A 24,591-nucleotide genomic window follows, 5' to 3' on the forward strand; every position below is an offset into this window, starting at 1 on the left:
CATACATATTCTAGAAAACACGATGCGTTTGAATCGGGCCACAATCTAGTAAATATATAATTACCTTCTGATGGCCTGCCAATGTCAGCGGTCGCGTGACCCGTCACATGACTAAATGACGTCACGGCAGATCCTTTTCAGGGGGCCGGGGGCCATCAGAAGGTAAGTATGATATTTATTTTTTATTTTATTCTTTTTTTTACAGGTACTATGGTACCCGGGTCTGGAGGAGAGTCTCCTCTTCTCCAGACCCGGGTACCATCCACACATTGAAACGCATGGATTCTGCATGTACAGATGCAGTGATGCGGATTACATGCGTTCCAATGCAAGTCAATGGCGGCGAAAACGCCGAGCTTCCACAAAATAATTGGTAGTGCTGTGGATTTTTCCACAATGATAATGCGCAGCGGAAATTTCCGCAGCATGTGCACAGCACATGCGGATTATCATTGGGGAACATGGCACACCTTCTACCAAGCATTTTTTAAGCGTTTCTGCAGCGGAATTGCTTAAAAAACGCATCGTGGGCACACAGCCTAAAAAAAATTATTATAATTAATATTGTGCCAAATTAATTTCACGTGAACTATTACATGATCTATCACAGGGGATCATGTGACATGTGATACATCAGGTGTGTGTGTGTGGGGGGGGGGCCCGCGCCTTCTAAACTGCCCGGGGTCCTTGCTACTCTTAATCCACCCCTGAGCGTGATACTCACCTCCTCTCCCGGCCTCCAGCTGCAGCGGCTTCCGGATGTTGTCATGACAACATGCGGGTCACTAGGAGGTAGGAAATTACTTTGGTCATGCGTACAGCATGACCAAAGTAATGTCTCCCCTGTGTGCAGCGCTGACAGGCTGCATGGAATAGGGAACTGCTGCTCTCTATGCTATGCAGCCGATTAGGTTGCAAAAAGTGAAAGTTCTATAGTGGGACATAGTGTAAAAGTAAAAAAAGGGTAGGAAAGTGAAAAAAATTTTTGTAAAAATATTAAATATTAAAAAAAAATGAAAAAAGTAATCCCCAAAAAATAAAAATATATTGTACCCATAATATTTATTTATTATGAAAAAAATAAAAATAAACCAATAAAAGTACACATATTTGGTATCGCCGCGTCTGGAACGACCTGACCTATAAAACTGTCCCACTAGTTAACCCCTTTAGTGAACACGATAAAAAAAATAAATAAAAAACAATGGCTTATCATACCGCCAAACAAAAAATGGAATAACACGCGATTAAGAAGACGAATGTAAAGAAAAATGGTACCGCTGAAAACATCATCTTGTCCCGCAAAAAACAAGCCACCATACAGATCCATCATCTGAAAAATCTAAAAAGTTATAGCTCTCAGAATAAAGCGGTGCAAAAAAATTTTTTTTTCTAGAAAATAGTTTTTATTGTGTAAAAGCACCAAAACATAAAAAAAGATATAAATGCGGTACCGCTGTAAACGTACTGACCCGAAGAATAAAGATGCCTTATCAATTTTACCACATGCGGAACAGCATAAAAAAAAAAAACAACAATTCCGGAATTGCTGTTTTTTGTTTATTCTGCCTCCCAAAAATCGGAATAGGAAGCGATCAAAAAATGTCACATGCCCGAAATTAGTACCAATAAAAACGTCAACTTGTCCCGCAAAAAACAAGCTGTAACATGACTCTGTCGGCCAAAATATGGAAAAATTATAGCTCTCAAAATATGGAGATGCAAAAACTAGTCTTTGCAAAAAAAAAAGCGTCTTGTATTGTGTGACAGCTGTCAATCATAAAAACCTGATATGAATCTGGTATCGCTGTAATCACACCGAACCAAAGAATAAAGTCTAATCAATTACACCACACGAGGAACGGCGTAAAAAAATAAACTCTAGGGTTAGGGTTGAGCTAGGGTTAGCGTTGTATTAGGGTTGGGGTTAGGGTTGGGCTAGGGTTAGGGTTGGGGATAGGGTTGGGGTTAGGGTTGGGGTTAGGGTTGGGGTTAGGGTTGGGGTTAGGGTTTGGATTTTTTCAAAAGTAAAGAAAAAAAAATGATGACTATATGGCGACCAATGTTGAGTGCAAGTGCTTGCTACTTGAGTTTGCATCGGTGCTCGGGTATGCACTGAGTATCATGGGTGTTCAAGTGACATGCTCAAGTCTCTGCCCCATATGCTTCGCGGCCAAAAAAAACGTTGCTGGGATCGCCTGCCATGCACGAGCGATCCCCGCATGTTTTTTTTTGGGTGTCTAACAACCATGAAACATGTGGGGCGGGGACTCGAGCATGTCACTCGAGCACCCATGATACATGGTGCATACCTGAGTACCCGATGCAAACTCAAGTAGCGAGCACTTGCGCTCGAGACTAAAGACAACTTATTCAATATGATGACCTAATGTTATCAAATTCTGTCGTACCTCTGGGTTCAAAATGTACACTATACCCCTTGATAAAATCCTTGAGGGGTCTAGTTTCCAAAATGGTGTCACTTGTGGGGGGTTTCCACTGTTTAGGCACATCAGGGGCTCTCCAAACGCAACACGGCATCCGCTAATTTTACATTCAAAAAGTCAAATGGCACTCCTTCCCTTCTGAGCCCTGCTGTGCGCCCAGTGTTTTTCCCCACGTATGGGGTATCTGCGTGCTCAGGGGAAATTGCACAACAAATTTTGTGGTCCATTTCTTCCTGTTACCCCTGCAAAAATAAAAGAATTGGGGTCTAAAGTAACATTTTTGTGAAAAAAGTTAAATGTTCATTTTTTTTCTTCCCTATTCCAAAAATTCCTGTGAAGCACCTGAAGGGTTAATAAACTTCCTGAATGTGGTTTTGAGCACCTTGAGGGGTGCAGTTTTTAGAATGATGTCACTTTTGGGTATTTTCTGCCATAAAGGCCTCTCAAAGTCACTTCAAATGTGATGTGGTCCATAAAAAAATGTTTTTGTAAATTTTGTTGTAAAAATGAGAAATCGCTGGTCAACTTTTAACCCTTATAGCTCCCTAATAAAAAAAAAATTTTGGTTCCAAAATTGTGCTGATGTAAAGTAGACATGTGGGAAATGTTATTTATTAACTATTCTGTGAGATATACTATATCTCTCTGATTTAAGGGCATAAAAATTACAATTTTGAAAATTGCTAAATTTTCGCCAAATTTCCGATTTTTTTTCACAAATAAACGCAAGTGATATCGAAGAAATTTTACCACTACCATGAAGTACAATATGTCACGAAAAAACAATCTTAGAATTAGCGGGATCCGTTAAAGCGTTCCAGAGGTATTGCCTCATAAAGTGACAGTGGTCAGATTTGTAAAAATTGGCCCGGTCATTAACGTGCAAACCACCCTCAGGGGTAAAGGGGTTAAAACAAGTTATCACCGATTTATGGGCTCCACAGGATTGATGATCACTTATTGATTGTTTGGGTCTGAACATTGGAAAACGCACCTATCGGAAGAATGGGGAAGTTTTATGTCTCTCAGGACACATCCCCATTTTAAAATAGAGCGGCAGGTGGGACATCTGACCGCAGCCTCATTCACTCTCTTTGGGGCTTCCAGAAAAAAATAAGAACAGCCACTGAGGGAATGAATGGATCAGTAGCCAAGTCGCACATGAGCTTCAGTCTAATGGGGATAAAAGCTCCACTTTCTACCAATCGGTGCGGGTCCCAGCATTCAGACCCCTACTAATCAATAATTTATCACTTATCCTGTGGAGAGGTGATTACTTGTTTTCCCCGGAGAACCTCTGTAAGTGCATCTTGTTCCAAGAATTTAATCACTAATGGAAATAAAGAATCTTCTCCTAATTAAATAGCAGAGAGAACAAATGACCGCCATACACAACACAATCCTCTATACCAACACCAATAGTACCACATACAAGGGAGAAATACCACCACACCATGACCAGACCACATATTACCACCAATAGTGACCGAATAATACTACATACAAGGTAGAAATACAGTGACACCCGTGACTAGACCACATATTACCACCACATAGTGACCGAATAATACCACATAAAAGGGAGAAATACCACCACACCGTGACCAGACCACATATTTCCACCACATAGTGACTGAATAATACCACATACAAGGGAGAAATACCTCCACACCATGACCAGTCCAGATATTAACAGCATATAGCGTTCAAATAATTCCCCATCATTGCTCTCCCCCACCTTCTCCATCATTGTCTTATCTCCCTCCTCCATCATCATTGTCATATCTCCCCCACCTTCTCCATCACCATTGCCATATCTACCCCACCTCCTCCCATCACCATTGCCATATCTCCCCCCACCTCCTCCATCAACATTGCCATATCTCCCCCCACCTCCTCCAGCACCATTGCTCTCCCTCATCTTCCCCCACCTTCTCCATCACCATTGCTCTCCCTCTTCTCCCCCCACCTCCTACATCACCATTGCTCTCCCTCTTCTCTCCCCACCTCCTCCATCACCATTGCTCTCCCTCTTTTCCCCCCACCTCCTCCATCACTATTGCTCTCTCTTCTCTCCCCACCTCCTCCATCACCATTGCTCTCCCTCTTCTCCCCACACCTCCTCCATCACCATTGCTCTCCCTCTTTTCCCCCCACCTCCTCCATGTAACATACCTGGCGGTGTCCTTGCATGGTGGTCCATCTCCCACTGTGCAAGAGCGCGCACTTGATCTCCAGTCCAGAATGTCTCTCTGGCTTCCCTCCATGCTGTCTGTTTGTGTCTGTTTCTGCTGCTTAAGGGCGGCGCCCGATCACTTCCTGCTTTTTGTACCTGCTGTGGGTCACACCCCTTGTGCGTCCTCAGCCTATTGCTGTCTGTCACCTGGTATATAGCTCAGCTGCTCCCATCTATTCCTGCCTGAGCATAGTGTTTCATTCAGTGTGTGCTTGCACTCTGAAGGTGCCAGGTCCCGTTCTGTGTTCTCTTGTCTGCCTATCCTGGAGGCTGTATTTCCAGGCCTGTCTGAACACGCTCCTAGCCTGTTCCTCCTGCCTTCTAGGGGCCGATTACCTAGACCCGTTCCTGTATCTTGTCTGACCTGTCTGAACACGCTCCTAGCCTGTTCCTCCCGCCTTCTAGGGGCCGATTACCTAGACCTGCTCCTGTATCTTGTCTGTCCTGTCTGAACACGCTCCTTGCCTGTTCGTCCTGCCTCTCTGGGGGCCGTATTCCCAGACCCGCTCCTGTATTCCGCTGCAGTGTCGGTCTCCTCCGTACACTCAGTTCCAGTCTGAACTCTCTCCTATCCTTTACCTGTTTTGCCTCTATGTCCGTTCCCTTCCTTTTTCTGCAGAGTCTGTACTCGTACCTAACTCCTGCTTGTTGTCTCTGTACTCCCGTTTGTGAGTTTGTGGTCCACTCGCTACTTCACTGCAAGTACCCTGTGGGTATCTGGCTCTGCCTTTCCCTTCCTGTCTGTTCCGTGTGAACAGAGCCCTGTCCCCCCTGCTCAGCCTTGCCTGCTCTGACTCCTTTGCTCACCGCTCCGGCGGTTCTAGTCTCCTGCTCTGTTCTTGCCCACCGCTTCGGGTGTTCCCTCTCTGCTGTGGTTGTCTACCGCATCTGCGGTTCTGTGACCCAGTCTGTACTGGGTCTTAACCTTTCTGTGCTCCAGCCCGTCCTTTCGGCCAGTACCTCCCTGCCTGCATACTCGCCTGTATCCACCCATCTGCATACCTGCCGTGTTTGCTTACATCCACCAGTCTGTGCCAGCCTAACCTGCCTGTTCCAGTAATCCCAGTGTGGGTCAACCCCCGTGTCCGGAGTTTGACCTGGAGTAGCACCTGGTCCCTCTGCCCGGTTTCTCCCTGGTGCACTGGCGTCGTATGCCGTCGTGCCACCTTGGTCGGATCGGCCAGATACTTAGTTACGCCCCTCCAGGCACTCTCCGGTCCATGGTCCAGTGGAACCACAACACCCGCACACGCCAGTCAGTCCGGGCGTGTGCATAACAGCATGCTCAGGCCATGGTTCCCGTTGAGCCCCACGGCCTTCGCTCTCTGAGAAGTTTTCCAGCGAATACATGCATTAAAAATAAATAAATAAAATTTATTTTTTTTCTCAGCTGAGTTCCAGGCGAATTACGCACCCGTCCAGATGGATCTATCTGCTCTCGTTCCTGCGGATCCGCCACGTTACTATGGGGATCCAAGACAAAGTCGTGCATTTGTGGAGCAATGCATGCTACACTTCAAGTTCTACCCTCTATGTTTTCCCACCGATCGGGTTAAGGTGGCATTCATTATGTCTTACCTGGCGGGTGATGCCTTGGAATGGATCAACCCCTTATATGAAACACAGGATCCGATCCTCCTGGACCTAATGGCCTTCCTGGTGGCCTTTCTAATGGTCTTCGATGATCCTAACCCGGAGGCTCCTGCTGAAGCTTCACCTCCCAATATCCCGGAGCAGCCCCGATGGGTAATGTGTGTGGGTAGCGCAATAGTCCTCCAGCCCAATGAGACTACTGTCCACCCAGAATCTTCACAGGGTGACTACGCTTTCCGGAATACATCTCCCAACCTCAAGAGGCAGTCCAGACGTGCTAGACGTAGAGGCAAGCCGTCACGCCAGGGTCTGTCCTCCCTGAGACCTCCTGACCCCAACCTTGAAGTCCCTACTGAAGCTTCATCTCCCTGTATCCCGGAGAAGCCCCAACGGGTAATGTGCGTGGGTAGTGCTCCGGTTCTCCTGCCCGAAGAGACTTCTGCCCATCCAGACTCCACACAGGAGAACTTCCTGCACCCGGCATCAGATGCTTCACCCACTTTAACCGGTGTGCATGTCCAAGGATGCTCCAAAGCTGTGGTTACCTCTGAGTCTGTGCACCTCTACTACCTGGCGGAGGACCCCCTGTTGCCTCCTGAATCCTCCGGGATACCACTCGATGACAAATGGAGAGAGACTTCTCTACACTCGGTACTCGATACTTTGTCCGCTTCGTCCTGTGAGCCTGACAATCGGTACCCCAAAGTGGTAGTTACCCCCGAGTCTCTACACCCCTCCGACCAGGCGGAGGACCTCCAGTTGTCTCCAGAACCCTTCGGGGTGCTACCTGGTAGCGAAAGGACAGAGACTCTCCTTTACTCTGTACCTGATACCTCGCTCGCTTCGTCCAGTGAGTCCAACCTAGTGTACTCTGAAGCAGAGGTTACCCGTGAGTCTCTACACCCTTCTGACCAGGCGGAGGACCGCCAGTTGTCTCCAGAACCCTTCGGGGTGCCACCTGGTGGTGAATGGACAGAGACTTTCCTATACTCGGTACCCGATACCTCGCCTGCTTCGTCCAGTGAGTCCGACCTAGTGTACTCTGAAGCAGATGTTTTCTCTGAGCCTCTGCACTCTTCTGACCCGGCGGAGGACCTCCAGTTGTTTCCTGAATCCTCCGGGGTACCACCAGATAACAAAGAGACAGTGACTTTTCCTCATTATGTACCTGATAACCCGTCTATTTCTTCCTGTGAGCTTGACAAGATGTACCTCGAAGCAGAGATTACCCCCAAGTCTCTGTCCCCCTCCAACCCGGTGAAGGACTTCCAGTTGTCTCCTGTACCCTCTGGGGTGCCACCTGAAAATATGTGGAGAGAGACTTCCTTGTGTGCTGTTCCTGGTACTCCACCCGTTTCGTCTGTTGCTGAGGATGGCTGGATGGGAGGTAGCATCCTAGCTAACCAGATGAGATCAGTTTTTCCTGTGGACAGTGGAAGTGATCTCCTTGAAGTGAACGACTGGTCCTCGAATTCCCTGCGGAAGATTCTGGCAGGCCTGAAGAAGAGGGGGCGTAAGGGGGGGGGGTACTGTAACATACCTGGCGGTGTCCTTGCATGGTGGTCCATCTCCCACTGTGCAAGAGCGCGCACTTGATCTCCAGTCCAGAATGTCTCTCTGGCTTCCCTCCATGATGTCTGTTTGTGTCTGTTTCTGCTGCTTAAGGGCGGCGCCCGATCACTTCCTGCTTTTTGTACCTGCTGTGGGTCACACCCCTTGTGCGTCCTCAGCCTATTGCTGTCTGTCACCTGGTATATAGCTCAGCTGCTCCCATCTATTCCTGCCTGAGCATAGTGTTTCATTCAGTGTGTGCTTGCACTCTGAAGGTGCCAGGTCCCGTTCTGTGTTCTCTTGTCTGCCTATCCTGGAGGCTGTATTTCCAGGCCTGTCTGAACACGCTCCTAGCCTGTTCCTCCTGCCTTCTAGGGGCCGATTACCTAGACCCATTCCTGTATATTGTCTGACCTGTCTGAACACGCTCCTAGCCTGTTCCTCCCGCCTTCTAGGGGCCGATTACCTAGACCTGCTCCTGTATCTTGTCTGTCCTGTCTGAACACGCTCCTTGCCTGTTCGTCCTGCCTCTCTGGGGGCCGTATTCCCAGACCCGCTCCTGTATTCCGCTGCAGTGTCGGTCTCCTCCGTACACTCAGTTCCAGTCTGAACTCTCTCCTATCCTTTACCTGTTTTGCCTCTATGTCCGTTCCCTTCCTTTTTCTGCAGAGTCTGTACTCGTACCTAACTCCTGCTTGTTGTCTCTGTACTCCCGTTTGTGAGTTTGTGGTCCACTCGCTACTTCACTGCAAGTACCCTGTGGGTATCTGGCTCTGCCTTTCCCTTCCTGTCTGTTCCGTGTGAACAGAGCCCTGTCCCCCCTGCTCAGCCTTGCCTGCTCTGACTCCTTTGCTCACCGCTCCGGCGGTTCTAGTCTCCTGCTCTGTTCTTGCCCACCGCTTCGGGTGTTCCCTCTCTGCTGTGGTTGTCTACCGCATCTGCGGTTCTGTGACCCAGTCTGTACTGGGTCTTAACCTTTCTGTGCTCCAGCCCGTCCTTTCGGCCAGTACCTCCCTGCCTGCATACTCGCCTGTATCCACCCATCTGCATACCTGCCGTGTTTGCTTACATCCACCAGTCTGTGCCAGCCTAACCTGCCTGTTCCAGTAATCCCAGTGTGGGTCAACCCCCGTGTCCGGAGTTTGACCTGGAGTAGCACCTGGTCCCTCTGCCCGGTTTCTCCCTGGTGCACTGGCGTCGTATGCCGTCGTGCCACCTTGGTCGGATCGGCCAGATACTTAGTCACGCCCCTCCAGGCACTCTCCGGTCCATGGTCCAGTGGAACCACAACACCCGCACACGCCAGTCAGTCCGGGCGTGTGCATAACACTCCATCACCATTACTCTCTCTTCTCCCCCCAGTCCTCCAGCACCATTGTGTTAGAACCCTCCTGTTTGTTTTTTCCATCTTGTGTTCTGTGGTCACGTGACTATCTGCCTTTATATTCCAGCTCCACCCTTCCGGCTGTGCTGGACTTCAGTGTTTGACTGTTTCTCTAGCCTGGTGCTTCGGTGCCTTTCTCTGTCAAGTTCGCTTGGTCCTCTGGGACCTCTAGTACATTTTTGTCAGTTTGTCTTTTTGTGTTTCTGCAACAACTTCTCTGTTTAGGAGGTGTCCAATTTTTGTCCCAGTCCTTAGTTCTTTTAGGGACCCCTCCCTTAATTCTATAGGTCTTCGTTCAGACTAGCCGAGGACTAAGGCGGGTCTGTTCACTAGGAACAGGCAGCCCGCTACATCGTAGGGATTCAGCTTAGTCTTACTGTAGGGACAGCTTTCCCCTATTTTTCCTTAGTACTTGTTGCAGATCATAACAGTAAGTCCAGCCCAAAAAACTAAAAGGAAAGAAATTCAGGGATCAGTATGGTTTCCATCCAGGAATTGGCTCAACGCCTGCAGGGATTGTCTCTGGAGGTGGCCGAGCTTCAGCAACACGTGAGTAGCTGTTCTGGAGCGCATTTGGTCGAACCCAAGGTAGGACTGCCTAATGTTTTTTATCGTAAACAGCAAGATTTTTTTTCCTTTAAAAATGCTTGTTATATTTTTGTTTTAGGTCAAGGTCCTCTGGGAATGAATCACAGCGCATTGGTTTTATTATGTCACTTTTGTGCAATGAACCACAAGGGTGGGCCTTTTCTCTCCAGCCTAATGATCCGTGTTTAAGGTCTGTTGAAGAATTTTTTTCTGCTATGGGGCTATTATATGACGATCCTGATCGAATCTCATCTGCTGAATCAGAACTCAGGCGTTTGAATCAGGGGTCAGATGATGTTGAAAATTAATGCGCACACTTCAGGAGATGGGCTTCAGAAGTTAAGTGGAATGATCCTGCCCTGGGATGTTTATTTCTTGCTGGTCTGAGTGAAAGGGTTAAGGATTTGCTAATTGCATTCCCTGCACCTGAGACTCTGCAGGATGCTATGCAGTTAGCTGTTCATATTGACAGGAGACTGAGGTGCAAGCTCAATGAGGTAAAGACTCTTGTAATGTCAGGTCCTAGTCCTCAGAAAATCTGCTCTGACGGCGGAGAACTGATGGAGGTTGGGGCGAAGTCGCTCCCCTCTCAGGAAAGAGACGGGAGGTTCGCCGAGGGATTGTGTCTTTATTGTGGTAAAGCTGACCATTTGATTAAGTATTGTGAGCTTCGTTTAAGTAAAGAAAAAAAAAAGGTCAGTTACGCCTGTATAGTTCGTTTACGCTCTGCAGGAGTATTTCTTTCTGGGAGTACTACTCTGCAGGGAGATTTGATTGAATTTCAGGTATTTGTGGATTGTGGTTCAACACTTAATGTGATTGATAAGGGGTTTTTGGAAAACCTTAAATTGAAATCCAAACCTTTGTCATCACCTGTTTCTGTGATTGCAATTGATAAAACTCCTTTGAAATGTATTACTCACAAGACTGCTGCATTTCCCCTCACTATCAATGGAGTTCACCAAGAAATTTTGGACTTGGTTGTTTTAGATAATTTACCCTCTCCAGTTGTTCTAGGATTGCCTTGGTTAAAACTGCACAATCCTTTATTGGACTGGTCTACTAATGTGATTAAGTCTTGGAGTCCTAAGTGCTATGATAAATGTTGTAATGGTCGCATTGTGGCTGTGGAAAAAGGGGAATTACCTGTAACTATTCAAGATGTTTGGAGGGTTTTTTCGGAGGAGGAGTCGCAAGTTTTACCTCCTCATAGGGATTATGATTGCGCCATTGAGTTTGTTCCGTGAGCTACTCTTCCCAAGAGTCACTTGTTTAATCTGACTATCCCTGAAAGAAAGGCCTTGGAGGAGTACATAGAGACTAGCCTGGCTGCTGGTCACATTAGACCTTCTAAGTTGCCTGTGGCAGTTGGATTTTTCTTTGTTAAAAAAAGGACGGCGGTTTACGTCCATGTCTGGATTTTCGTGAAATTAATAAGATTTCCGTACGCAATTCCTACCCATTGCCGTTAATTCCTGACTTGTTTAACCAGTTAGTGGGGGCCAAGTGGTTCTCAAAAATTGATCTCCGGGGGCATACAGTTTGTTACGAGTGAAGGAGGGTGATGAATGGAAAACTGCTTCTAACACTCCGGTAGGTCATTTTGAGAATCTGGTGATGCCTTTTGGTCTTACCAATGCACCTGCATTTTTTCAGAACCTTATTAATGACATCCTGAGACCTTTGATTGGTAAGAATGTGGTTGTGTATTTGGATGACATTTTGATTTCTTCGCCGGATCTGGAGTCCCATTGGCAGAGTACGTGAAGTTTTGCAGATATTGAGTGATAATTCACTCTTTGCTAAGCTGGAGAAATGTGAGTTCGCTGTGCATAAAATTAGTTTTTTGGGCTACATTGTCTCCAGCGAGGGCTTTGAGATGGACCTTGTGAAGGTTCAGGCTGTGCAGGAATGGCCTAGGCCTATTGGTTTGAAATCTATACAGAGATTTTTGGGTTTTGCCAATTATTACAGGAAATTCATTAAGAATTTTTCTGTAATTGTTAAACCTCTAACGGATCTCACCAGGAAAGGTGAGAATACGGCCCAGTGGACTACTGAGGCCATTGAAGCATTTGAGTATCTCAAAGAGAGGTTCAGTTCTGTCCCTATCCTTATGCAGCCTGATGAGACCAAGCCTTTTTTGGTTGAGGTCGATGCTTCATCGGTGGGGGTCAGAGCAGTTTTGTCTCAGGAGAACAAGGGTGGAGTACATCCTTGTGCCTTCTTTTCGAAAAAAATTCGGAAACCGAACTGAATTATGATGTTGGAAATCGGGAGTTGCTGGCTATTAAACTTGCATTTGAACATTGGCGTCATTTTTTGGAAGGCGCTAGATTGTCTATTCAGGTTTTCACAGATCATAAGAATTTGATCTATCTGGATGCTGCCATGCGCTTGAATGCCCGTCAAGCTAGGTGGGCACTTTTTTTTTCTCGGTTTTATTTTTCTGTTTCCTATATCCCTGGTACTAAGAATGTTAAAGTCAATGCTTTATCTCGCAGCTTCTCTCCTACGGTCGGTGCCGAGGAGGAGGAGAGCATTTTACAGAAAGGAGTTGTGGTGGCGGCACTGGACTCCGTTTTGGAGAATGGGATCCTGAAAGCTCAAGATGATGCTCCATCTAACACTCCCCATGGGAGGTTGTTCGTGCCTAAAGCCTTTAGGAGAGATTTGTTTGTGGAGTGTCATGAGTCTCGGTTGGCAGGTCATCCAGGAATTTCGGAGACTAAGAGACTTATCAGTGGCAGTTTTTGGTGGCCTGGATGGCAGAAGAAAGTCATCAAATGGGTGCGTCAGTGTACTTTGTGTGCTAGGTCAAAGGCTTCACATACTCCTGCTGCGGGGTAGCTTTTCCCTCTGGAGGTTCCTAGTGCGCCTTGGACGCATCTCACAATGGATTTTATTACTGATCTTCCTGTGTCCGAGGGTTTTACTGTCATCTGGGTGGCTGTGGACCGTTTTAGTAAGATGTATCATTTGGTTCCATTCATTAAGTTGCCCTGCGCCAAGACACTCGCTAAGGCGTTTGTTAAGGAGATTGTCAAGCTCCATGGCGTTCCCACGGATATTGTTTCTGATAGAGGACCTCAGTTTGTGGCTCGCTTTTGGCGTGCTTTTTGTGACAGGTTGGGAGTCCATTTGTCATTTTCGTCTGGTTATCACTGAAAGAAAGAACCAGGATGTTGAAAAGTTTTTGCATTGTTTTGTGCCGGACAATCAAAAGGTGTGGTCTGAGTTTCTGCCTCTCGCAGAATTTGCTCTTAACAATCATACATCCTCCTCTGCTGGGTGTTCTCCTTTTTTTTGTTGTACTGGGAGACATCCGTCTTTTGGTTCGTTCTCCAAATTGGGGTCGGCGGTGCCGGAGGAGGAGAATTTTTCCAGTGATTTGGAGAGAGTTAGGAGTAATGTAAGTTGCAACCTTCAAGAGGCTAACAAGAAGTCCAAGAAGTATTTTGACAGGAAACGTAAGGAGGTTTTGTTTACTGTGGGTGACATGGTTTGGTTGTCCTCGAAGAACCTGCGGTTGAGGATTCCCTCTAAAAAACTGGGTCCTAAGTTTGTGGGTCCATTTAAGGTGCTTCAGGTTGTTAACTCGTCTGCTGTCAGGTTGGATGTCCCTGCTTCCTGGAAGATTAATCCTGTGTTTCATGTTTCCTTGTTGAAAAAGGCCGATGTATCTGATAGGGACGCCACTGTCACAGTTCCTCCTGTTGTGGAAGACGGCGAATATGAAATTTTTTGTATCTTGAATTCTAGATGGCATAGAGGGAGATTACAGTATCTTGTCTCCAGGAAGGGTTTCGGTCCCGAAGACAACTCCTGGGTAAGGACGGATGATGTCTCTGCTCCTAGGCTCGTTAAAGCTTTCCACAGGAGGTTTCCGGATAGGCCTGGGCCTGGAGGATGCGGAGGATCCTCATAAAAGAGGGGGTACTGTTAGAACCCCCCTGTTTGTTTTTTCCATCATGTGTTTTGTGGTCACGTGACCATCTGCCTTTATATTCCAGCTCCGCCCTTCTTGCTGTGGTGGACTTCAGTGTTTGACTGTTTCTCTAGCCTGGTGCTTTGGTGCCTTTCTCTGTCAAGTTCGCTTGGTCCTCTGGGACCTCTAGTACATTTTTGTCAGTTTGTCTTTTTGTGTTTCTGCAACAACTTCTCTGTTTAGGAGGTGTCCAATTTTTGTCCCAGTCCTTAGTTCTTTTAGGGACCCCTCCCTTAATTCTATAGGTCTTCGTTCAGACTAGCCGAGGACTAAGGCGGGTCTGTTCACTAGGAACAGGCAGCCCGCTACATCGTAGGGATTCAGCTTAGTCTTACTGTAGCGACAGCTTTCCCCTATTTTTCCTTAGTACTTGTTTCAGATCATAACACATTGCTCTCCCTCTTCTCCCCCCACCTCCTCCAGCACCATTGGTCTCCCTCTTCTCCCCCACTTCCTCCAGCACCATTGCTCTCCCTCTTCTCCTCCCACCTCCTCCAGCATCATTGATCTCCCTCTTCTCCTCCCACCTCCTCCAGCACCATTGATCTCCCTCTTCTCCTCCCACCTCCTCTATCACCATTGATCTCCCTCTTCTCCCCCCACCTCCTCCATCACCATTGCTCTCCCTCTTCTCCCCCCACTTCCTCCAGCATCATTGCTCTCCCTCTTCTCCCCACCTCCTCCGGCACCATTGCTCTCCCTCTTCTCCCCCCACCTCCTCCAGCACCATCACTCTAGTTAAAAAAAAAACAAAAAACAACACTTACCCTCTCTACTCATTCCCCTGCAGCATCGTCCTCTGCTTCCTGCCTGGCATCTTTCTCCCTGACACAGGCACGTGCTGTATGATGACGTCATCAAGTAGCGCAAGCCTGTCAGGGTGGAAGCGCTGGGCAATAAGCAGAGGACAGATCCCTCCAGCTCTGCTGCCATTTTCCTCTTGTCAGCAGAGGAGCTGGAGGGATTGCTCCCTGCCCACCGCACACGATGAGGGCAATCTGACCATGGGCCCCCCGAGCCTGAGGGTCCTAGAAGCAGGCCAGATTTCCCTCATCAGGCGCACCGCAAGGGACCCCCTCTACCTTTGGGCCCCAGTGCACGTGCACCAGCGGCCATGTTAACCAGCGGGCCCCCGTGCATCCTGCTCGGAGGCCCGCCGAGGACCCGGGCCCACCGGAGAATTCTCCGGTGTCCAAGTGCCCCAGTCAACCCTGTTCATAACATTCCAAAAGACCTAGCATATCCCACAACCGGCCACTACGAGCTCACAAAGGGGAGGTATATGGGCGTAATCTTGCCCTAATAAAAAGCAGAATTTGGGTTTGATCATTTGTCTTGTTTTCTGCTTGGTGAATTGACGTATTTATTGGTAATATTTTGGCATACATATTATATTTTGTTAGCTTTTTATTGCATTTACTGAAAGGTTTATGGTAACTGATAAACGGCAATTCTGGCGATTCAATATTTTATTTCTCTTTACAGTGTTTATCATACGAGTTAAATACTTTTGTAATGCACACGCCCGGGCTGAGCGGCGTGTGCGTGTGATTCCACTGGACCGTGCCGGAGAGTGAATGCCTGGAGGGGCGTAACTAGGTATTCACCCGATCCGACCAGGGTCGCACGACGGCATACGACGCCAGTGCACCAAGGAGGAACCGAGCAGAGGGACCAGGTGCTACTCCAGGACAGACCCCGGACACGGCTGTTGACCCACACAGGGGAATACAGGAACAGACTGGTTAGGCTGGCACACAGACTGGTGGGTATAGGCAGGCACGACTGGTATGCAGGCAGGCGGGTATGCAGGCAGGGGGGTACAGGCAAGCACGGCTAGAGTGCAGACAGGGAGGCACTAGCAGGTAGGAACACAGGCGGGATAGGACCCAGTACACACTGGGACTCAGGAACAGAACCACAGATGTGGCGGACAAACACAGCAGAGTAAGGCCGCCCAGAGTGGTGAGCGAGAGCAGGGCAAGACGAGACCGCCTAGAGCGGTGAGCGAGAGTAGAGCAGGACGAGGCCGTCTGGAGCGATGAGCAAGAGTAGAGCAGGACGAGGCCGCCTGGAGCGGTGAGCAAGAGTAGAGCAGGACGAGGCCGCCTGGAGCGGTGAGCAAGAGTAGAGCAGGACGAGGCCGTCTGGAGCGGTGAGCAAGAGTAGTCAGAGCAGAGCGAGACTGCCGGAGCAGTGAGCAAAGGGTCAGAGCAGAGTGAGACCGCCGGAGCAGTAAGCAAAGGGTCAGAGAGGAGCGAGACTGCCGGAGCAGTAAGCAAAGGGTCAGAGGGGAGCGAGACTGCCGGAGCAGTGAGCAAAGGGTAAGAGCGGAGCGAGACTGCCGGAGCAGTGAGCAAAGGGTCAGAGCGGAGCAAGACTGCCGGAGCAGTGAGCAAAGGGTCAGAGCGGAGCAAGACTGCCGGAGCAGTGAGCAAAGGGTCAGAGCGGAGCAAGACTGCCGGAGCAGTGAGCAAAGGGTCAGAGCGGAGCAAGACTGCCGGAGCAGTGAGCAAAGGGTCAGAGCAGTGAGCAAAGGGTCAGAGCAGAGCAAGACTGCCGGAGCAGTGAGCAAAGGGTCAGAGCGGAGGAAGACTGCCGGAGCAGTGAGCAAAGGGTCAGAGCGGAGCAAGACTGCCAGAGCAGTGAGCAAAGGGTCAGAGCGGAGAAAGACTGCCGGAGCAGTGAGCAAAGGGTCAGAGCGGAGCAAGACTGCCGGAGCAGTGAGCAAAGGGTCAGAGCAGGCCAGAACCGCCGGAGTGGTGAGCAAAGGCAGAGCAGGCTAGAACCGCCGGAGCGGTGAGCAAGGCAGAGCAGGCTAGAACAGCCAGAGCGGTGAGCAAGGCAGAGCAGGCTAGAACCGCCGGAGCGGTGAGCAAGGCAGAGCAGGGGGGACAGGGCTCTGTACACACGGAACAGGCAGGAAGGGAAAGGCAGAATCAGATGCCCACAGGGTACTTACAGTGAAGTAGCGAGTGGACCACTAACTCACAAACGGAAGTACAGTGACAACGAGCAGGAGTTAGGTACGAGTTCAGACTCTGCAGAAAAAGGAAAGGTACGGACATACAGAAACACAGGAAACAGGCTAGAAGAGTATACAGACAAGAACAGACACAGTAGCAAGATACAGGAGCGGGTCTACGTATGCAGCCCCTAGAAGGCGGGAGGAACAGGCTAGGAGCGTGTTCAGACAGGACAGACAAGATACAGGAGCGGGTCTAGGTATGCGGCCCCTAGAAGGCGGAACGAACAGGCAAGGAGCGTGTTCAGACAGGCCTGGAAATACAGCCTCCAGGAAGGGCAGGCAAGCAAACACAGAAGGGGACCTGGCACATTCAGAGTGAGAGAGCACACTGAATGAAACACAATGCTCAGGCAGGGATTCATTGGAGCAGCTGGGTTAAATACCAGGTGACAGACAGCAATAGGCTGAGGACGCACAAGGGGTGTGCCTGCAGCAGGTACAAAAAGCAGGAAGTGATCGGGCGCCGCCCTTAAGCAGCAGAAACAGAAGCAAACAGACAGCGTGGAGGGAAACCAGAGAGACATTCTGGATTGGAGATCAAGTGCGCGCTCTTGCACAGTGGGAGATGGACCACTATGCAAGGACGCCGCCAGGTATGTTACAGTACCCCCCCCCCTTACGACCCCTCTTCTTCAGGCCTGCCAGAATGTTCCGCAGGGAATTCGAGGGCCAATCCTTCACTTCAAGGAGATCACTTCCACTGTCCACCGGAAAAACTGGTCTCCTCTGGGTAGCTAGGATGCTACCTCCTATCCAGCCATCCTCAGCAACAGACGAAACGGGTGGAGTACCAGGAACAGCACACAAGGAAGTCTCTCTCCACTTATTATCAGGTAGCACCCCAGAGGGTTCAGGAGACAACTGGATGCCCTCCGCCGGGTTGGAATGGTGCAGAGACTGGGGGGTAACCTCTGCTTCAGGGTACATCTTGTCAAGCTCACAGGATGAAATGGGCGAGGTATCAGGTACAAGGTGTAGAAAAGTCACTGTCTCTTTGTTATCAGGTGGTACCCCAGAGGATTCAGGAAACAACTGGGGGACCTCCGCCGGGTCGGAGGGGTGTAGAGACTCGGGGATAACCTCTGCTTCGGAGTACACTAGGTCGGACTCACTGGAAGAAGCGGGCGAGGTATCAGGTACCGAGTATAGGAGAGTCTCTGTCCATTCGCTATCAGGTAGCACCCCGAAGGGTTCAGGAGACAACTGGAGGTCCTCCGCCTGGTCGGAGGGGTGTAGAGACTCGGGGTTAACTACCGCTTTGAGGTACCCATTGTCAGGCCCACAGGACGGAGCGGACGAAGTATCGGGTACCGGGTGTAGGGAAGTCTCTCTCCATTTGTCATCAGGTGGTATCCCGGAGGATTCTAGGTGGGCAGAAGTCTCTTCGGGCAGGAGAACAGGTGCGCTATCCACGCATATTACCCGTAGGGTCTGCTCCGGGATACAGGGAAATGAAGCTTCAGCAGGGACTTCAAGGTTGGGATCAGGAGGTCTTAGGGAGGACAGACCCAGGCATGACGGCTTGCCTCTACGCCTAGCACGTCTGGACTGCCTCTTGAGGTTGGGAGAAGTATTCCGAAGAGCGTAGTCAACCTGTGTGGATTCTGGATGGGCAGTAGTCTCTTCGGGCAGGAGGACTAGTGCGCTACCCACACACATTACCCATCGGGGCTGCTCCGGGATATTGGGAAGTGAAGCTTCTGCAGGAGCCTCCGGGTTAGGATCATCGAAGACCATTAGAAAGGCCACCAGGAAGGCCATTATGTCCAGGACGATAGGATCCTTTGCGTCCCATAGGGGGGTGATCCATTTCAAGGCATCACCCGCTAGGTAAGATATCATGAATCCCACCTTAGCCCGATCGGTGGGAAAACAAAGAGGGTAGAACTTGAAGTGTAGCATGCATTGCTCCACAAATGCACGACTCTGTCTTGGATCCCCATAGTACCTTGGCGGATCCGCAGGAACGAATGCAGAAAGATCCATCTGGACGGGTGCGTGATTCGCCTGGAACTCAGCTAAAGAAAAAAATATATATATATATATATATATTTTACTTATTTTTAATGCACGTATTCGCTGGAAAACGTCTCAGAGAGCGAAGGCCGTAGGGCTCAACGGGAACCATGGCCTGAGCATGCTGTAATGCACACGCCCAGGCTGAGCGGCGTGTGCGTGTGATTCCACTGGACCGTGCCGGAGAGTGAATGCCTGGAGGGGCGTAACTAGGTATTCACCCGATCCGACAAGGGTCGCACGACGGCATACGACGCCAGTGCACCAAGGAGGAACCGAGCAGAGGGACCAGGTGCTACTCCAGGACAGACCCCGGACACGGCTGTTGACCCACACAGGGGAATACAGGAACAGACTGGTTAGGCTGGCACACAGACTGGTGGGTATAGGCAGGCACGACTGGTATGCAGGCAGGCGGGTATGCAGGCAGGGGGGTACAAGCAAGCACGGCTAGAGTGCAGACAGGGAGGCACTAGCAGGTAGGAACACAGGCGGGATAGGACCCAGTACACACTGGGACTCAGGAACAGAACCACATATGTGGCGGACAAACACAGCAGAGTAAGGCCGCCCAGAGTGGTGAGCGAGAGCAGGGCAAGACGAGACCGCCTAGAGCGGTGAGCGAGAGTAGAGCAGGACGAGGCCGCCTGGAGCGGTGAGCGAGAGTAGAGCAGGACGAGGCCGCCTGAAGCGGTGAGCGAGAGTAGAGCAGGACGAGGCCGCCTGGAGCGGTGAGTGAGAGTAGAGCAGGACGAGGCCGCCTGGAGCGGTGAGCAAGAGTAGAGCAGGACTAGGCCGCCTGGAGCGGTGAGCAAGAGTAGAGCAGGGCTAGGCTGCCTGGAGCGGTGAGCAAGAGTAGAGCAGGACGAGGCCGCCTGGAGCGGTGAGCAAGAGTAGAGCAGGACGAGGCCGCCTGGAGCGGTGAGCAACAGTAGAGCAGGGCGAGGCTGCCTGGAGGGGTGAGCAAGAGTAGAGCAGGACGAGGTCGCCTGGAGTGGTGAGCAAGAGTAGTCAGAGCAGAGCGAGACTGCCGGTGCAGTGAGCAAAGGGTTAGAGCAGAGCGAGACTGCCGGAGCAGTAAGCAAAGGGTCAGAGCGGAGCGAGACTGTCGGAGCAGTAAGCAAAGGGTCAGAGCGGAGCGAGACTGCCGGAGCAGTAAGCAAAGGGTCAGAGCGGAGCGAGACTGCCGGAGCAGTGAGCAAAGGGTCAGAGCGGAGCAAGACTGCCGGAGCAGTGAGCAAAGGGTCAGAGCGGAGCAAGACTGCCGGAGCAGTGAGCAAAGGGTCAGAGCGGAGCAAGACTGCCGGAGCAGTGAGCAAAGGGTCAGGGTGGAGCAAGACTGCCGGAGCAGTGAGCAAAGGGTCAGAGCGGAGCAAGACTGCCGGTGCAGTAAGCAAAGGGTCAGAGCGGAGCAAGACTGCCGGAGCAGTGAGCAAAGGGTCAGAGCAGAGCAAGACTGCCGGAGCAGTGAGCAAAGTGTCAGATCAGAGCAAGACTGCCGGAGCAGTGAGCAAAGGGTCAGAGCGGAGCAAGACTGCCGGAGCAGCGAGCAAAGGGTCAGAGCGGAGCAAGACTGCCAGAGCAGTGAGCAAAGGGTCAGAGCGGAGCAAGACTGCCGGAGCAGTGAGCAAAGGGTCAGAGCGGAGCAAGACTGCCGGAGCAGTGAGCAAAGTGTCAGAGCAGGCCAGAACCGCCGGAGCGGTGAGCAAAGGCAGAGCAGGCTAGAACCGCCGGAGCGGTGAGCAAGGCAGAGCAGGCTAGAACCGCCAGAGCGGTGAGCAAGGCAAAGCAGGCTAGAACCGCCGGAGCGGTGAGCAAGGCAGAGCAGGGGGGACAGGGCTCTGTACACACGGAACAGGCAGGAAGGGAAAGGCAGAACCAGATACCCACAGGGTACTTACAGTGAAGTAGCGAGTGGACCACTAACTCACAAACGGAAGTACAGTGGCAACGAGCAGGAGTTAGGTACGAGTTCAGACTCTGCAGAAAAAGGAAAGGTACGGACATAGAGAAACACAGGAAACAGGCTAGAAGAGTATACAGACAAGAACAGACACAGTAGCAAGATACAGGAGCGGGTCTAGGTATGCAGCCCCTAGAAGGCGGGAGGAACAGGCTGTTAGAACCTTGCTCTTAGGTTTTTTCTTTGCTGGTCACATGACCTTGTTGGCCTATTTAATCCTGCTCCGCCCTTCTGGCTTTGCTGGACTTCATTGTATAACTACTTTCTAGCTAGCCTGTGCTCTGTATCTAACTCTGTTAGTTTGCTTGGTCTACGGACCTCAGTGTTCTATATATTTTGTTTGTTTGTCTGTCTGCTACTATTTCTGTTAGGAGGTGTCCCATTTTCCTCCCAGTCCTTAGTACTTGTAGGGATTCCTTCCCCACATCTATAGGTCTCCGTACAGACTAGCTTAGGACTTTTAGCAGGTCTGATCGCAGGATCAGGTCCCCTGTTACATCGTAGGGATAAAGCTGAGTTCTATCGTAGGGACAGATCTCCTCTCTTTCCTTAGCTCTGGTAGCAGAACATAACACAGGCTAGGAGCGTGTTCAGACAGGACAGACAAGATACAGGAGCGGGTCTATGTATGCGGCCCCTAGAAGGCGGAACGAACAGGCCTGGAAATACAGCCTCTAGGAACGGCAGGCAAGCAAACACAGAAGGGGACCTGGCACATTCAGAGTGAGAGAGCACACTGAATGAAACACAATTCTCAGGCAGGGATTCATTGGAGCAGCTGGGTTAAATACCAGGTGACAGACAGCAATAGGCTGAGGACGCACAAGGGGTGTGCCCGCAGCAGGTACAAGAAACAGGAAGTGATCGGGCGCCGCCCTTAAGCAGCAGAAACAGAAGCAAACAGACAGCATGGAGGGAAGCCAGAGAGACATTCTGGATTGGAGATCAAGTGCGCGCTCTTGCACATTGGGAGATTTCTTTATTATTTTTTTATACTGGTGAAAGGAGTGTGATTAATTTTTTTATATTTTACATCTTTTTTAGCTTTTTATTGTGTTACTTTTATTTTTCAGTCCCCTTAAGAAACTTGAATCTGCCATCCTTTAATCACTTGTTCTGTATACTGTGTGAATTATGGTCTCTTATAAAAGCCCACCCTGTGTAACACAGAAAGCACCTGCGGTGGTGTGGAGTGGGCTCAGCTCAACGTCCATATGTACTAAAAGGGTTACAGGTTATGTACACCTTCACAGATTTTTTTTACAATTATTCAGAGGAAAAGTATAATAGAAACACGTCACCACTTCTGAATTTCTCACCCACTTCTGGTTTTAGTTTACAAATACTGATGTAAAATAGTGAGCGTGTGAACTTGGCCTTAAAAGGAAAAAAACCCCTGAAACTAGGATCAGGCTGCAAACTACATATCAGGGGGTCTGAAAATTAATAAAGGAAAGAAGATTGCAGACTCAAACTTAGTACAATTTTATTAAAGAAAGGTAACCACTAACATACAGGTGCATCTCACAAAATTATAATATCATCAAAAAGTTAATTTATTTCAGTTATTCAATACAAAAAGTGAAACTCATATTTTATATATAGTAATTACAAACAGAGTGATTTTTTTCAAGTGTTTACTTCTGTTAATGTTGATGATTATGGCTTACAGCCAATGAAAACACAAAAGTCATTATCTCAGCAAATTAAAATAATTAACAGAAAACACCTGCAAAGGCTTCCTAAGCATTTAAAAATGTCCCTTAGTCTGTTTCCGTAGGCGCCACAATCATGGGGAAGACTACTGATTTGACAGGTGTACAGAAGGCAGTCATTGACACACTCCACAAGGTCCCAGAGTTCCAATTTTCATTTGGAAATCAAGGTCCCAGAGTCTGGAGGAAGAGTGGAGAGGCCACAGTCCAAGCTGCTTGAGGTCTAGAGTGAAATTTCCACAATCGGTGATGGTTTGGGGAGCCATGTCATCTGTTGGTGTAGGTCCACTGTGTTTTATCAAGACCAAAGTCAGAGCAGCCGTCTACGAGGAAATTTTAGAGCACTTCATGCTTCCCTCCGCCGACAAGCTTTTTGAAGATGGAAATTTCATTCTCCAGCAGGACTTGGTACCTGTCCACACTGCCAAAAGTACCAATACCTGGTTCACAAACAACAGTATCACTGTTCTTGATTGGCCAGCAAACTCACCTGATCTTAACCCCATAGAGAATCTATGGGGTATTGTCATGAGGAAGATGAGAGACACCAGACCCAACAATGCAGACGAGCTGAAGGCTGCTATCAAAGCAACCTGGGCTTCCATAACACCTCAGCAGTGCCACAGGCTGATCGCCTCCATGCCACATTGATGCAGTAACTAATGCAAAAGGAGCCCCGACCAAGTATTGAGAGCATTGCTGAACATACATTTCAGTAAGCCAACACTTTGGATTTTAAAAACATTTTTCAAGCTGTTGTTATAAAGTATTCTAATTTACTGAGATAATGACTTTTGTGTTTTCATTGGCTGTAAGCCATAATCATCAACATTAACAGAAATAAACACTTGAAATAGATCACTCTGTTTGTAATGATTCTATATAATGAGTTTCACTTTTTGTATTGAAGAACTGAAATAAATGAACTTTTTTATGATATTCTAATTTTGTGAGATGCACATGTATGTACAAATCATGTTTTTCATACCAAAGGGATCTACAGTCTTTAATGCTTTGAATGGATTTGAGAAATTCTTGCTTGATGCTTTTTCACAGGAATTCAACTTTGATAGCCTACATGACCCCAAAGCCCCCCATCGATTCATCCTGGGTTTACCCCAGAATTATGCCGTGAAACAACCTCAAATGACGCAAAATGTTAGTGCAATATGAAGTTCCTCAAATAAATTGCAACTTTTGCCATTTTCATGCCAGTTTTGGGATGCTCTGCCAAAATGGCTGAAGTTGGGGAGGAGATGGTACGGGATGGGGTGTGGCAACACCCCCCCAACAAATTAATTAAAAGTGACGAGATGCACACCACTGATAAGATGCACCTAATTCATTAATTAGGCGCATCTTATTCCTCCTGCATCCCCATTATTGAGACTGGTTTATGAAACACCAGTCATAATGAATCAGGGCCGATGTATTCCCCTTTATTGGTTACCCAGGCACAGCTGTTTTTCCATGTATGTAAGTGCACCTGATACTGCCTCTCACTTGAGTGAACCAAGCTGACGAGCTTCCGTGCCTGGATAAACTCTGCAAAGGAGCCAATTTTCGTTCTAATGATCAGCATGGGATCAGGACTTCGGATACCCATCATTCAATCAAGGCCACCAATGTTTTTTTCAGTTCTCTATGATGAAGACCCATAGGGTGAGCAGAATACGTATCTATGTGGGTGGTTGATGTATGTATTCAATGGATTGTACAATAACTTTTAAAATATCCAGGCTCTGCACAAGCTACATCTGAGGATATGATGTGATTAATTTAACCTGAGTCAACAATATTTAACATAACTAATTGATACGTAGAAAAATCCTGGCTGATTGTTATAAAAACAATTATATTTGACACCACTGATCATAAATCACTGAGGTTTCTCTGCAGGTAACTTCTAAGGTTGCAATTTATTTATTTTGTCTGAAATTTCTCCACTGATTACGGACTTTGTTATCCAATTGGTTTGTTAGATTAGGGTGCGGGGTTTCCCTGATCTTCACTCAACCCCACAAGAAGATATGGAATTTATGATAGGAAGATTCCCAGTTTCCGGTCCTTAGAAACACGGAT

This window comes from Phyllobates terribilis, unplaced genomic scaffold, assembly GCF_046119375.1.
Source record: "Phyllobates terribilis strain yellow unplaced genomic scaffold, ASM4611937v1 Scaffold_7__3_contigs__length_470593459, whole genome shotgun sequence".
Taxonomy (NCBI): domain Eukaryota; kingdom Metazoa; phylum Chordata; class Amphibia; order Anura; family Dendrobatidae; genus Phyllobates; species Phyllobates terribilis.